This window comes from Canis lupus, chromosome 9, assembly GCF_011100685.1.
Source record: "Canis lupus familiaris isolate Mischka breed German Shepherd chromosome 9, alternate assembly UU_Cfam_GSD_1.0, whole genome shotgun sequence".
NCBI classification, from domain to species: Eukaryota; Metazoa; Chordata; class Mammalia; order Carnivora; family Canidae; genus Canis; species Canis lupus.
The window spans coordinates 8790691-8807479 of record NC_049230.1 but is presented as its reverse complement, the minus strand read 5'-3'; the positions used below and the strand labels follow the sequence as shown (position 1 = coordinate 8807479).

The following is a 16789-nucleotide window of genomic DNA, read 5'->3' as shown; positions in this document are numbered from 1 at the left end:
CCGCCGCTCCCTGGCAGTCAACCACCGGGACAAGGAGGGAAGCAGGCAGGAGGGACAGCGGGAGACTTCCAGAAATCTCTTTCCTCCCCTGCCTTCCCAAGTTGCCCGGTGCTGACCCTGGAGACTTCCACCTGCCCCCAGCCAGGGAGCTGGTTACTGGCCCAGAGCCCTCCCAGGCACCACCCCTGTGCTCGCTTCCTCCTCTTCCTGCCCCCAGCCTCTACCCCCCAGCCTCCTGGGGCTTCACAGCCAAATTCCTCATCTCAGGAAGAACAAGATGGAGCTGCCTTTTAGTGAGCTTTCAACGCTTCGGTCTACATCCCCTCTCGCCCGCAAATGCACAAACTCAAGCAGTTGCTTTCCTTGGTATCAATTGTGAATCTAGAAGCCTGAAGGTGGTTTCAAAGAGAGCACGTGACATATGCTTCTTTCTGCTAATAAATAATATTTGGGTGTGCTGGGGGGGGTAGTGTCCTTTGAGTTATATTTTAAAACTGGTTTTAAAAAATTTTTTTAAATGTGCAGTCTCTTCACCTTCCCCTGGAGTCCAATTGTGCAAATCCTAAAGTTGCAGCTTCTGCGGTTGATTAATAGAGCAGGAGAGGAGATCCACACACCCCCGCCCCCTGCTGCCTCTCTCCCCTCATCCACTCACCCACCCTTTCTGCTCTAAATTATGCTATGTTTCCTCTTTGCCACCCTCTGCAGGTTGCAAGCAAAGGCTGCTGGCCATCCTGGATTCTCAGGGACACACATACCCCTACCTGCATCCTGTGGCTGCGTGAGACCCCAAGCAAAGGCAGTGGTGTTCAAAAAACATTTGTATTTTGTTCCTTTTTGCTTCTTTTATTGGAAGAATCATTAGGGCTGGAAGGCAGGTGCACACTTGTGGCACTTGGGGTCTTTTATGAGAGACAGTGCTCGCGCTCTACATGGAATCAGCTCCCTCACTGCCAATTAGTTTCACTCTGTTTCAGGGTCACAGATCGTACCCCTAATCCTAGCCAGTTGTCTCACCAATGGGGCAAAAACGTATAGAGGGCCAACATAACCACTGCTTCTGGTGGAGAAAAACAACTCCAAGGGCATGTCCCACACAAAGCAGACCGTGGTTAGAGGCAGGCATAATTGCAGTCACTAAATTAGCAGGGATCTCTCAGCCAGGGGCTAATCTAAGCCAGACCTCATGTAATGTCAGGCCATGAGCACATCACAATTGCAATTAAAAAGAAAAGAGAAAAATCGCCCTCGCTTCCCAAATGTTTATTTTTTAACATGGCAGGTCCTTGGTAATGGTATGAGATATTAAGGCATCTGGAACAAGCAAGAAAAGTAATTTGGGTTAACCATCTTTGAAAGGCTAAAGGATTTTAAACGCATCTCCGGGGTCAAGGCCCTTTGCAGGCTCCGTTTCTCTGTCTGACATCAGCCATGTCTGTCCCAACTTGTCTGCTACCTGTTGGTTCTACCTAAGATCTTCCATCATGCATGGTCCTCCCGTGTCTTCTGCTTCATCTGGACCTCCTGTTGCCTTCCCTTAGGTGGTTAACAGAGCCCTCCAAGTCCCCCTAACAGGCCACAGACCTTGACCCCTCCAAGTTGGATCTCTTTTTCTCTTTTTAGGTCCTCCTAATGTCCATCAGGACCTGCGCTTCTAGACTAAGCCCTAACACAGAGCCATTAACACTCATTTTCATATAAAGGCAAGAATCGAGTTTGGAAACCCCAAACAAGTGTACTTTCTCAATGAGAAGGGTATTGAGGGAATTTTTTCTCCTGTGACGAACATGTACTACTTCTGCATTCAAAAAAATATATTTTTAGTTCAATTTCAAAATCCAATATACAAACATACCAAACTGCTTCTCTTGACTTTTTAAACTCTTTTAGCATCCCACAACCCTGGATTCACTAGTGCAATTTGTCTTTGAATTTGCCTCTTAGGTTCTTAAAAATCAAAGTGGATATCAGAGACTTGTTGTGTTTCTACAGGTCAAATCATATTACAATGTTGCCAGGAATTCATTTGTATGGGTGAATGGGAGGCCTATCTTTCACAGTTTTCTTTTTGTTAGGGACTACTGCCTTGATAAAACGTGGGCCTTTTCTTGGCTGGGGGCCTCGTAACCCCTCCGGCCATTTTACAATGAATTTTTAAAACCTCAGCCAAGCATTGGGCTCTATTGGAATTTCACCTTTTTAAATTTTGGAATAAGTAGTCTATCAGCAGGACCATGAACAACTTTTGATCATATACAGAAACCCATTGTAATAGGATTTTTTTCTGTGTTAATTTCATGATTTAATAAAGACACTTGGCACATAAATAAGACTCTCATAGACCAAGCATTTTTAACAATGAGAGGATTAAGATCAGCCTATCGGGGATATTAGGAAAAGTGTCGTTTCTAGCTTTAGTAAAACTCTTCCATCTGTTTAGAGGTAAATTCATTATTCCTAACTAAAAACCCTCCTGAAATAGATGTGGTGAAAAATGTTCTGCCCCTGTTATGAGACTTTCCAAACAAGCCTAAAATTGCTTAGAAACAAAAGGCAACAGGAAAAAGAAAGGACCATGTCTCCAGATAATGAGGTCCTGCCTTTGTGTTTTATCTGCAGAACAGCACAGTTTGAAAAGTCTGGATCCCATTTCATTTGAACTGAACATAAATGTAGTGCCTGGAATTCTCCCAAATGAATAAATTCTTTGCCGATAATTTTTAAGTGAAGAAAGATCAACAGGATAGGGGCATGAGGGAGGATTATAGGCTGCAGGGTGTGTGTGTGAGTGTGTGTGTGTGTGTGTGTGTGTGTGTGTGTGTTTGCACTGAGCAGGACAATTGGGACAATTCTGGACATAATTATTCTCTTCTTTCTTTTTCTTTTTCTTTCTTCCTTCCTTCCTTTCTTTCTTTTGATCTGCTACGCTGAATTCTGCATTTGTTGGAAAACCCCAGTAGATAGATTTATTTCCTGTAAAAGACCCTTGCTGACTATTCACTCCTGTTAATTCCTGCTCGGTTTCCCTCTACCTTCCTGAGGACAGCAACACGACCAACCTCCCTTCCTTCCATCGGCTTCTGATCTTCTTTCTCTGTTTCTGTAGGCTGGTGTCTCTCTCCTGGATGGTGGCCAAAATGACGCCAATTTATGGCGGTTAAGAATACACCATGGACCATTTCTCTCTTTAATTTTCCTCCATTTGGTGAGGTCTTGCTGAGCGCAGTCTGCAGCTTCTGTATTGAGGAAAGGGCAAAAAGCCATAGGATCATCTCATTCACTCTTAGGACCAAGGTCACCAAAGGAAGAACTGAATAATTTGTTTACATAAATCTTTCCACCGATCCTTGAAAAGTCCTGCAGTGAACACAATTTTCTTTCGGTGTTAATGTTCTCATGAAGCTTCTTTGTTGGAAAAATGAAGGGAGAAAGAAACAGCTGTTGAGTCTCCTCCTTCTTTGACCACTGGTAGAAAGGTAGAGAAAAAGAAAAAAAATTAACAAAGAGAGGACACACGTCCCTCCTCCTTCCTTCCCCTCTCCCCATCCACAGGCAAAATCTAATAAAGATGATTAAATTACATGTCTTTCCTCCCATTGAAATCCACTGCACACTATTCAAATATTAGAACTTAGGAAATAAGGCAGGACAAGGTCCCTCATGAAACCTTAGAAGGCAGCACAGGGGTCTGAGCTGGAGGTCTGCCTGGCTGGGCGGCTCTAATTAAGAAATCACCCTGCTGAGCAGAACTTAATCTAAATAAAATATAAAAAGGAATTCAGTGAAAACCATTACCTCCTCCCCACACACCTCACGTCCAGAACCTCCATCCCTCCGTCTGAGGGACTTTCCCTGCCAGGACTGGAGACTTCTCTTTTGCTCTGTGTGCCCCCGGCACCGTCAAATATAAAGAACCCCCTCCTGAAGAGGAAGCTGGGTCTTGTGCCTGCCTCTTGCTGCTTGGCCAGACTTTCCCAGGGCCACAGGCAGGTTTAGTCAATGTTGTTTTGGTTTGGAGGGGAATAGGAGATGGGTTTGATCAAGGATTGATTAAAGAGTGGGACATCTGGCCAACTTCTCCAGCGTTACTATAGCCAACTGCCAACCCACAGCCTCTCCGTAGGTGGCTGAGTTCTTCCTGCCTATCCATCAGCTGCTTTTGATGGAGTGGCCACTTGAGAGCAAAGACCAAGGCTGTTTAACTTGGTTTTTTGGTTGGTATCTTTGTGTTAGTGAGTCCTTTTAACTGCACTGAGTCAGCCTCAGACCTCTGCATTATCCCTCCAATAGGTGACACCTGGTTAGCCTTATTTCCATCTACACTCCATAGAAACCTATTTTGTATTCTCACCGTTGGCTCCTAAAAGTGGATGATTCTCTCTTACACATCTGTGGCTCTGCATGGGCTGCCCCCCATCATGTCTGCCCCAAACAGTGATTCCTCAATAGTCGAAAACCTGTTGTAAGAACCAGATCCTCTCCCTAGAGGGGAAGGAATGCACATATGCATATAAACACATGTTTGGAGAACAATTTCAGGGGCACCTTAGCCCCCTGAGGAGTCCATGGTCACCAATTTAAGGATCCTTGAGAGAGACTGTCCTTTCTCTCTTTTCACCCCTGACAGACACTCAAAGATTCTCTCCTTTGATCAAACTTGAGTTAGACTCTTCTGACTCTTCTTTCTGACCAGGCCCCAACCTTGAGCTCTGTCCTTGGATCATTCAGGCTAGTTTCAGCAGGAATCCTGCTGGATCAGTTTTGCAAAAATCTCCCACCCTTGATATCTGATCAAATTCCTCATCCTGTACCCTAGATATCTTATCACCATGGCTAGCTTTTAGCAAAAATCCTGTAGTGTTGCTTTGGCCAGAATCCTCCCAGTCTTGGTATGTCCTCCTACTAATTTTCCACCAAGGGACCCCCACCTTGCTCCTTGGCTGTAAACCTCTGTTGGCCCTTGTTGTATCCAGAGTTGGGTCCACTCTCTCTCTCTCGCTACAATATCTGCATTGCAGCAGTCTCTCTTGCTTAAAGTCTTCCTCAACCATCTCTAACAAGAGCCATGAGTAATTTCCTTTCTAAAACCTCCTATATCAGGAAAACCTTCACTTATCCTCAAGGAGACCTCCATGAAGCCTTTCATCACCAACCCGGAAGCAGTTATGAACAGAACCTGTGTGCTCACGGTGACCCTGGTATGTACGTCTAGAATATCATATATCACAACACAGTAATTATTTGTTTACGTGTCCATCTTTCTCTGGACTAGGAGTGGGCAAACTTCCTCTTCAAGGGCCAGACAGTAAATATTTTAGGCTTTGTGAATCATGTGGTCTCAACTCTGCAAAAGCAGTCTTACACAATATATCTATAAACAGGAGTGGTTTGTCCCAATAAAGCTTTATAGGCACTGCAATTTGAATTTCATACCATTTTCATGTACCACGGAATATTATTCTTCTGTTGTTTACTCTTTCAAACATTAAAAAAATGTATAAACCATTTTTATCTCATGAGCCACATAAAAACAGATGAGGGGGGAGGCAAATTTGACCCATGAGACATATTTTGCTGAACCCCTGTCTAGGCTACAGAGATGCCTTCAAAAGTAAACCTTATTCACTTATAACTATAGATCCCGCTATCTAGTCTCTCCAAGGTAATTTATCTTTGAGTTTCACTATCTACCACTAATTGATACAAAAATAAGTGAATAAGTAAACTACTAAATGAGCAAATGATTAGGAAAATTTCCTTGAGACAAATATTGAATTGAGTAACCATAAATGTTTCTTTTAGTACCCTGGTGAGGTTCCATGTTTCTTCATGATTAGGGACATAACACCGTAAGTGCTTAGCTACCAAGGCTCCAGTCACAAATTCTGAAAGTCTAGGATTATTCCACAAATCACTGGGGAGATGCCAAAACCTAGTGCAGTCCAGTGTAGTCAGAAAACACCTCCTTTTATTTTATTTTTCAAATTAATGTATCTATTTTAGAAAGAGAGAGAGAGCACACATGCATGAGTGGGGGTGGGGGGCGGAAAAGGGAGAGAGAATCTCAAGCAGACTCCCTGCTGAGCACAGAGCCCCACATGGGGCTTGATCTTACAACCCTGAGATCATGACCTGAGCCAAAATCAAAAGCTGGACGCTTAACCGACTGAGCCACCCACGTGCCCCAGAAAATACTGCCTTTTAGAGATAAGATTCCTTCCACCACTCCCTGCGTTAACAGGATCACAGCTTCTTTGAGCCTCTCTTGAGCAATCTCTTAACCTTTCTGTAGTAGGCAGCTTCTGGCATAGCTTCCAGTGATCACCCTGCTGGTATTCAGACCTCAGTGTAATCCTCTCTTTTTGAGTGTGGGCTAAAGCTAACGACTCACTTCTAATCAACTGAATACACAAAAAGGATGGGCTGTCGTTTCTAAAATTATTTTCCATAAGATGCTAACTTTGTTTTTTGTTTTTTGTTTTTGTTTTTGTTTTTTTGTCTATTGCCTTCTCTGCTTGCATACTTTGGTGGCAAGCTGCTGTGTTGGAGAGGCCTATGTGGCATGGAACTAAGGGTGGCCTTCAGCCCACAGCTGGTGAGAAATTCAGACCCATAAGGACACATCAAGGAGCTGAATACCTTCCAACAACTCCATGGGTGAGCTAAGAAATGAATCTTCCTGGGACACCTGAGTGGCTTAGCAGTTCAGCACCTGCCTTCTGCCCACGGCGTGATCCTGAGGTCCCTGCATGGAGCCTACTTCTCCCTCTGCCTATGTCTCTGCCTCTCTCTCTCTGTGTCTCTCATGAATAAATAAATAAAATCTTAAAAAAAAAGAAATGAATCTTTCCATAGTTGAGGCCTCAGATAGGACCACAGACCCTAAACCAATACTTTTCATTCTTACAAGAAAACTTGAAGCCAAGGATCCAGCTAAGCCATATCCATATCCATGATTTACAGGAATTGTGCAATGATAAGTTTGTGTTATCTCAAGCCACTAAGTTTTGGGGTAATTTATTAGGCAGTAAGAGAGATAACTCATACATCTACCTCTATGATAATGGGATGCATTATTTATTCCTTTTCCCCACCAAAATGCTAAGCTCCCCAGGGCGGGGGTCAGTTACATCATACTCATCTTGGCCCATAATACAAACTTACCAAATGTTTGCTAAATTGCCTTATATTTTGGGTTTCATGGAATTCAGTCGATTTAAACAACCATAGTAATTTTGAAATATATAACAGCAATAGGACAAAGCAGAGTGCTGGTTATGGCAGAAACTTTTTGAAAATCACGAGGGGAAAAATATTTGGATTTGTACCCTTTTGTTACCAGGTTATGGCTTAAAGACTATCAGGGGGTTTTAATTCATTTTCAAAAAAGCGTTCAAAGTGGGTGCCTCCTAACTACACAAAAGAGATCTTTGCCCTCATTGACCTGGCCATACAACCTGTCCATTGGACAATTCCCTTGTTCCACATTTTCATGGCCAGTGAGAAATACTATGAAGTGAGAGGAAAAGATGGAACTAGAGAGAACTGAGAAAAAGGTGGAAAAGTGGAAAAGAGGAAAGAAAAATGAGCAGAGAGAAGAGAAATGGTCAGAACACCCAAGCCAGAGGCAGAGAACCTATTCAAAAGAAAAAGTCAAATTTTCTTGTCTCTAGTCATAATAAATATTTTGACAAGGAGCTTGGCATTTATCAAAAAGGAAAAAAAAAAAAGAAAAGCAGAAGTTGTCTTCCAAAGGACCCAACACTCTCAGAATTCCATGACCTAATCCTGTGTGGTTGTAGCAGCAAGACAGCCTCTCTTGTCTAAGTGTTGTGGCACCGGGGCCTCTGTTTCCTCAACAGCACATGCCATGCCACTATCAGACTTAGGAGTAGAGCACTAGGGATGTGGGGGGACAGTCTGGATACCATGGCTGGAAATGCATTTTTAAAATCACTGCAGATTCTTATTCTCTATCTTACTGGTTGCTTATCATAGCAGTAAAGTCAACTTTTCATGACTTTCGTAGACATTATATAATATGTTCTTCCCCTTGCTCCTATCTCCAGCTGTTAGCCAGTCTCATCCCAGAATGGGATGGGGTTGGGTCAACTAGAGCGGTAAAACTTTCATGCTGGCATGTGAGGGAGCCAATTCCCAGCCACTGAACAAACCTAAATTTTCTGCAGTTATCACAGGACCAATAGATCTCAAAAAAGAAACCTGAAAACGTTCAAAGGCCGAAACAAGTTGAGCTACTTTAAGCCCAAATGTTCTTGTCTATAAAGCAGGGACAATAAGAGGGTTCACAGGGTTACTCTGAAAATCAAAATATGTAAAAACCTCAGTCTGCTGCAAGGTTACTGAGCTCTTGGCATTTTGGGTGAGAAAATTCTTTGTTGTGGGGCCCTCTCCTCTGCATTGTAGAATGTCTAGCAGCATCCAAGCCTCTACTGGCTACATGACAGTAGTCCCCACCACATGCCACCCCCCCTCTATCACAACAGTCAAATCACCCCTGGTTGAGAACTGCTATGCTAGTGCTTGGCATATAGTGATTGTTCCAGAAATATTAGATGCTATTTTTATTATCATTAAAATTATTACCAACCACAGCATCAGCTGGCAAGGGTAACAACAGCTCCTCTCTCTCATTGTATCCTTGAAATAGTTGCTGTTTTTCTTCCCCCTTCGAAAGAAAGAGCTGAGAAGAGGTAGAGCCATTAAGTTGGTAACAATCCAGTAGGAAACCTACCATCAATCTCCTATGAAGTCTTTTTTCCTGGAAGGAAAAAGGGCCACCATCTTGTGCTCCAACTAGGCAGATTCTTTAGCCTGACAGTTTGTGAGTCACTGCAGATTCTTTCACTGGCATAAATACGCCAACTGTAGGCACTACTGGTACAGTTGACTCTTGAAACAGCTCTTGGAAGTTTCCAAAAGTACCATAAGAAAGAGAGGAAAGAGATGTTCAAAGAGAACTGTCCAACAGAAGTTACTCCCTTTGCTGTTTCTTGTGGTTTTGTGCTTGTTTGGATTCACAAGTGTGTGTGTGTGTGTGTGTGTGTGTGTGTGTGTGTGTGTGTTTGCCCAAATTGTTCTTGCAAATTCTAACAGTTTGCTTTAGCTGTTTTGATACCACGCTGTTTTGAAGGTACAAATGTTTATCATGGCATGTCTTGTGTTAAGTGTACAAACTGAGAGGTGAGTGTTGGTGACTGGATGGAGAGTAGTATTCCTCAAAGTTTTAACCAAATAGATGTTAATAGCACAGGAAAGTTGCAAAAAGATTTCTGGGGGTCTGGGAGTGGCCAGCTGAAAAAATGGAAATATGTTCCACCTCTTATATTTATGTTTAAAATTCATGCACCCTTTACTTTCTATGCTAATTTTTTTCATTTGTTTCCAGGTAAAATTTGTAGACGGACTCTCAGTCTTGGGCCTTTATTTTCCGGCAGCTTTTCCTATTCCCTTTTATAAAGCACGCACAGTGAAGTGCAAATGTAAGAACATGGTCTTGGAATCAGATGAGCTTACCCTCAAATTTGTTTTAATAATTGTAATTAAAAAAAAATCCTCAACCTCGCAAGTTGGATGTAAGATCTGAGTAGATCCTACATCCATTTCTTCCTCATTATTCTTCCCCTTCCTTACCACAGAGCTTCGCTTTCTGTCTTAAGTGAATCTTCCCCCCACCCCGTTCCCACCACCCACCTCCATGCTGACTTCCTCACCTCCCTCAACATTCTGACCAGACAGTTCCCCTTCCCAGAGCTCTGTCTATCCATCTTTCAACTTCTTCAAAAACTGTCTTGAATCTACACCACCCATGAGGGTTTCCAGGTTGAATTACATTCACAACAGCCACTCATCTTGCACGTGTAGCATGCCTCGACAGTTGAAGACCTCAACACAGAGAAATCCTTCTTGAAAATATTTATTTCAACATCAACTTTACTTTCCTCTTATTTTGAATTTTTATTATTTATTATTTAATTTATTTGCGAGAGAGAGAACAGGAGCAGAGGGAGGGGCAGAGGGAGAGGGAGAAGCAGATTTCCTGCTGAGCAGGGAGCCCAACATGGGGCTCAATCCCAGGACCCCTGGCCCATGGCCTGAGCCAAAGGCTGATGCCTAACTGACTGAGCCACCCAGATGCCCCAATTTTTATGATATTTTTAAATCTAAGAGTGATTAGGAAAAGGGTGACATCTGTCTGCATCTAATGAGTATGCTTGCATTTTCCAAATAACAAATTCCTTGGCAAATAGTAGACTCCATATTCATGTTTTACAACAAAAATATAAACAAGAGCTATTTACAGTCTCTCTTAGAACCCTAATTATAAGCAACTTGAGGACAAGAAACTTATCCATTTTCCACTTATGGTTGAACTCAGAGGTTTGGACATTTAAGACCTTCAAAAAATTTATGTTGAATGTAGCTAATAATAAATGCATTATACGTTTCTAGTTCATTTCTATGAGATTTAGTTGACCTAAATGTTTTGGCAAAAGCACTTATTTATGATGCTTTGTCAGTATTGTGCTTGTACAACCTGTGTGTCAACTCGTAGTTATTGGTTCATCCTAGGCACACTGAGTCCCCTTTGTTCACACTTGACCTCAACCACATTCTTCAGTGCACCAAGCAGAGGGCTTTGCCCATAGTAGGTAATTTAGAGATGTTATGGAATGAATGTCATATGTTGCATCATACAAAGAACAGAAGCAAAAGAGTTTGGGGAAAAAGTAATCAGTAAAAATATATAAGAGCCATCTTGCCCCCAAAACATGCATAAGGTTAGATTAAATGTTCATAGAAGGAGGGGAAACCATCTGATCAGGAGCGGTGGGTGAGTTTGGCTGTGCAAATACCGCTGCCTGGTTGCACTTCCCAGGGTGCTGGGTTGATGTCTTCTGGAGTAAGAACTAGAGCGTGATGTCTTTTCCAGGTACTTGTGCTTCATTGACTCCTGGCTCCAGGCAGAGGGCAGGTCAGCCTATTATGAGGAGACTGTGCTTGCTGGGTTGTCAAGCACTGAATGAAAAATCATAACTGTGTTAATAACGAGGGTGGCCACAGGCCAATGCCTCTGGACTTTTCACTTATAGATGCTATCAGAATTTTCAAAATGAAGACCAGTGGACAGTCATCCAAATTGGAAGTGATAACAACAACTGAGGGCACAGTATGCTGGTTGATAGAAGAAATAGTGGAACTGAGATCCCAGTGGGGACCTAGTAATTGTTAGAACCTGAATTTGTGACTTTGTCTAGACTTAGATACTGAGAGCTTTGAGTACTTTGCCACTGCTCACTTCCAACTAGGAAATTAGAAAGCAACACGTAGAGCTTATATAAATGCTGGGCATTACCTTTATAAGGAACAACAGGTCACATGGAGCATTGTTTCATAGACCCCCACCCCCCCGGACCTATTTTAATAGCCTCAAGTAATTATCTTGTGATATCTTGAAGTCCATTATGAGTCGGCTAAAAACAACACTTAATAGTCTCCCTCTTTTGACCAGTTAAGTATACACGTGATCCCCTACTCTCTAGAACCCATCCAGGTACAACATGAAGACGATAGTGTTTCAGTGAGGCATTTGATACACCCTTTGATACAGTCATGAGACTGTATCACCTGCATCTTAATAAAACTCAGTTACGAATATGTGATAAATGACTGAAAAAATCTTCAAATGAATCTCTCAATCCAGGCATGACCAATTTTTTCCAGGAAGAGGGAAGCCGCAATTAGATGGAAAAAAAGCTCAAGGAAAAAAATCCTCCCATTAGTGAGACTTAGTCTAACAGGAGCTACAGCACAGGAGGTAGTCCAGGCTGACCTTGTCTGTGGCTGAGTCAAGACACTCAGCCTGGCATCCATAAAGTGGGTCCCATGGCACCTACCGTACGGTGTTGTTGTAAAGGTCAAATGACATAATGTATGCAAAATGACTCATCAAGTGCCTGGTATACAGTAAACATATAACAAATACTTGACCCATGGGAAAATCCAACATCCGATCACACTCTCAACTTAAGACCCACATTTGGACTCAATTTCCACTATTGGCTCTGATAAAAAACTGCTAACCAAGAAGGCCAAACCTGCAGAAAGCCAATGGAACTTTCCAGCAAAGCCAACCTACCGCTCAGGGAAGATGATGAACTAAGTCTTTACCGCGCGAGTCTAAGCAATGCGGGGCATGCTCCCCATAGGACTTTTAACCAACTGTGATTTGCCTCCTGCATTTTTCCACTACCCAAGTTGTTTCCTTCCCTTATAATAACTGTCCACTTGGTAGCTTGTGGCCAGTGGGCTAAGAAACAGAAGGCGGTTGGTGTCAGCCTCTTGAGCTGCCAAGTGCAGATATTTTTCTCAGGTTTCTGGGTGGGTTTTTAAGCCAACAGCCTTGAAAGGGAAGCAGAGCCAGCATGCCACAGGCATCTGGGACACAAGGCCTACACAGTATTTTTGAAAAATCAGTATCGCTCACTGACGATAAAGGGGCATTCACTGTGGGCAAAGCCACTCCACAGGAGTGGGTGGAGTTGGGGCTACCAGGCAGGCCTCGGACTGAGTTAGCAGCCAATTTTCTTTTTCCACCATCTCTAGGGTTGAGTAGGTGCCAATACAGCTAAAAGCTTTTGGAGACACCCATAGGCACAGATAGTGAGCCCCCCATTCCCCCCCAACTCCCGTCTTTTCCATGGAACTTAGCAGTAGCTACCAGGGGCGTCATCACAGAGCATTAATTTTTTCCCTTGCCTGGTTTCCCACATTCTGTGACCACCTCAGAGTGTGCCAGGGAAAATACTGAGAGCCTAGGTAAACGAAGGGGAACCCAACATTCACCAGTCTGGCCTTAAAATAGCCAGCGGAACGCCCCCATCCCAGAGAGTACACAGGCAGTGACTGTTCGCTCGTGTGCTCAGAGCACCCGCCCACCCCACCCCACCAGCCACCCCGATTCCCGTGAAAGCCTATCTCAGAGAGAGGATGAAGAAGTAGCCAGATTGCTTGGCTGTCTCGTTCCCTTCAGGCCCCGTGACTTGGGTGAATACTAATGAGCACACAGTGACCTGATGCAAACCAGTGCACCCACTGGGCAGGGTGGAGACCTGGGTGGAACAGACGTCTGGGGTGGTGTAGGGTTGGGCAGAGCAACCAGGGAGAGCCAAGAGGAAGAGTGCTCCTGGAGGAAAGTGGAGGCCTTGGGAGCTGCAGGACACACCCCGGGGCTGCTGGCCAGCCTGGGACATAGCTCCACAACTTGCCACCGTGTCACAAGGCTGTGTACTCTGGATGGAGCACCTATGGTGGGGAGGGGCCCACCAAGAAGGGGTATAGAGTAAGAAAGGGAGAAGATACCATGGGGGGAGGATAAGGGAGCGTGTACAGCAGACGCAGCAGAAGCATCAGCTTTCTAATGTTTTCTAGATGCTCTCCGTGCAGTTGCCAGCTTGAGCAGAATGTCCGGTTAAGTTTGAGTTTTAGATAAACAACAAGTAATTTTTAGTATAAATATGTTCCATGTAATGTTTGAGACATAATTATACTAAAAAATATTTGGTGTTTATTTGGAATTCAAGTGTAACTGGGCGTTCAGTATTTTATTGGCAACTCTAGCGCCCCCTCAACTAGAATGAAAACCGCCAAGGGCAGAGATCGTTTCTGCCATAACCTCTCTGCAAAACCTAACGTGGTCCGCTCCACGGGCTGCTTTGCTATGTAATGTTGTCCAGAAAAGCACACGCTGCCTTGGTACTTTCTGCCCATCAGACTGACCTGACTTCACCTATTATTAGCCATGTGATCTTGGGCAAGTAACTTCAGCACTTTCCCCTATGTTCTCATTTGCGAAATGGGAAAAATGGTAGTTGCCTGCCTTAGAGGGTTGTTGCAAGGGAATAATACAGGTAAAACCTTTTGTGTGTGCTGGCCTCTTAGAAAGGACTCCATACATGTTAGCCATTATTATTGGATACTCAATAAATAAGGAAATGTGATAGAAAAAAAATTTTCTGGGTGTTAGAGACCCACCTGAGCTGAGCATTGGGCTTCTTCAACCAGCTTTGTGAGGCTTCAGAGAGACTTTACCTTTCTGGATTCCTTTTCCTGAAGGTTCCAAGACTCTTTCAAATTCTAAAATCCCATAATTTAAATAGATTGAATGGGTGAGAACAGATGAAATAAGAGCCATGTCAATAGAAATGTTTAAGGGGGTTAGAGAGTAGAAGCATGATGGGGGATGTTTCACTGGCCACATGAAAAGTCTGTCCCCAAATGCAAGACTGACCTTCCCAAGGCTCTAACCATAGGAGTCTGGGTTTCAGAGACTGAGGCAAAAGACAACTTGTGCAAGAGCAGAGTATTCCTGCCTCAATTCAGATTTACACCATAAGGATACTAGTATGAGGCCAAGTGGGAGAGCCTTCCCAATCGGCAGCCAACCCAGTAATATTAAGTAAATTCATGTTAGCCCAGTGCCAACACATCAGAGAAACCACGGCCCCTACCATCCACAATACCTCTGTGGCCCAGAGTTAGTTTTCAGTGATTTGCAACATTTCCAGATAATTTCAAATCTTATTAGCGACCTTTATAGCTATTTCTCACCACCTCTGGGAAATCATCCCTTAGTTTCAAAGAAAATATTTCTCAAAAAAAAAAAAAAAAAGAAAGAAAAGAAAATATTTCTCCCTCTTATTAATTCTGAAGAGAGACCAATGATAGGAAGATATCTTCACACCAATGGTTTCCTTCCACCCGATTCTTTCCTGAAGAAGATGGAGGAGAAAAGAGTTTATTGGCAGCACTACTAACAACATGGACTCACAGCATGTTAGATTCAAGAGCCTTTGGAGAATGAGATAAAGAGAAAATATAATATCCTGTCCTAGAATATTCCAATACATCTGGGAGGCATAATCTTTGTTCAATATAGCAACGACTTCAGAGTCTGAGCATGGCAACATACAGGTGCAAAATATATAAGGCTGAGGGAGTGCGTTTGTGCTGAAACGAAAAAGAATGAGCCAAATGGACATAACCAAGTTGTTAGCTTTCATCGGGTATATGGTTAGTTGGGGAAGAAGATGAGAGTCTTCAAAGAATAAAGAATGTTCTATGCAAAGATAGGAGGCTTTCCAGAGCATGCCAGGAAATTGCCATGAGTAGGAGCCTAGTTAAGGAATAAAGCTGGAGACACAATGAAGTCTTCGGCATGTGGGCTGGGCTCTAGACTCATTAAATTAGCTCACAGGCCATGTTGCACCTAGATAATTGGATCACCCATAGTTTTTTCCCTATTGCACTATGAATGAAGGAGCTCTGCCGAAGCATTGAATGGTCCACCAGTTTAAGAACGTTTCCTCTACCAACTTGAAATTTCATCCATGGAATCATTTTGATGGGACGTTGCTGAGGGCACAGAAACTCCTCCACTGTCTATGGAAGGCAGCATGGCAAAGCTCGAGAAGTTGCAAATCACATCCTCTTCAAGTAGTAACTCAACTTTGGGGAACGTATCCTGAAGATACACTTGAACATGTACCCAAGTTTTTGTTTCAGGATTGTTTACAAGACCAAAACATTTGAAGCAACCTCAGTGCCCTTCACAAGGAGACTAGTTAAATCAGTCATGGTATCAATACATCCACAGAATAAATGCAAAATTAATAACCTATATGGAATTTCTCTAAATATCAAACATGGAGCCATATCTAAAACGCATTGTTTAAAAAAAAAGGAAAGGCAAGGCACAGTGAAGCCTGTAAAGTATGCTGTCATATTTGATAAAAATTAAAGGGGCCTCAAGGAGGTAGAACATAATTTCCCTCCCCCATTGAGTGTGGGATGCATAACCCCCCCACACACAACCCATTGACTTTCTTTCAAAGAATACAGTATGGAAGGAGGAGAAGCAACTTTACAGCAGAGATGCCTGGCAAACACTACCTTACTCAGTAGATCAAGGGTCACATCACTAGCGATAAGTTACTTGAACGTCATGTACCCATGATATAATGAAAATGCACGTCGCCTCTTAGGTCATCATCCGCCAAACACACAAGCCCTGGCTAAACATGAGGAAAACATCAGTCTGACTCAAATTGAGGGGCATCCTCCAAAATACTTGAGCAGCCCTCCCCCCGCCAAAAAAAATGTCAAGATCATCAAAGCAAAGGAAGTCTGAGAAACTGTCACAAATAGAAGAGGCCAAGGAGACGTGACAATGGAATTTAAGGTAGTGTCCTGGATGAGATCCTGGAGCAGGCAAGCGACATGGGAGTGAAACTAGTAAAATCTGATAAACTCCGAAATGTAGTTAATGATAATGTTCTTACCTGTGACAAATGTACATAGTAAAATAAGATGTTAACAAGAGAGGGACTGGCTGATGGTACAGATCGGAACTCAGTAGTATCTCTGCAACTTTTCTTTGAATTTAAAACTTTTCTAACATGTAATATTCATTAAACACTTCACAAAGGTAGAGGTAATATATTTGCTCCCATGTGCACAAAACATGTGTGGACAAAAACAGGCCATAAACTGACAATTTCAATTGGATTGAATCTCCAGTAACTCAGGAACTGAGAGATTTCACTATATGCACACATATACTTTGACTTAGAAGTCATGCCAACCTGCTGCCTCTTTTAAGATTATAAAATTTATATCTTTACAAAAATAAAACAGAATTTTTCATCCAAGTTAAGTTTGTTTCTAAAAGATAGATGCCTTCATTTTAAAATTCTCTTTTTTGGATAAT

At 42.9% G+C, this 16789-nt stretch overlaps 1 long non-coding RNA gene across 8 annotated transcripts in view; it reads right to left on the bottom strand.

Annotated features, from left to right (window-relative positions):
• The window catches only part of LOC119873235, a 49511-nt gene that overhangs the window by 6257 nt on the left and 26465 nt on the right, over positions 1-16789 (bottom strand). For 6 of the 8 annotated variants that reach the window (XR_005364240.1, XR_005364238.1, XR_005364239.1 and 3 more), the window contains one exon: positions 1248-3465. This is a non-coding gene — a long non-coding RNA (uncharacterized LOC119873235). Of the gene's footprint in view, positions 1-1247; positions 3466-4351; positions 4483-16789 lie in introns of those variants that run through there. The other 2 variants (XR_005364242.1, XR_005364237.1) reach the window with 2 other exon arrangements.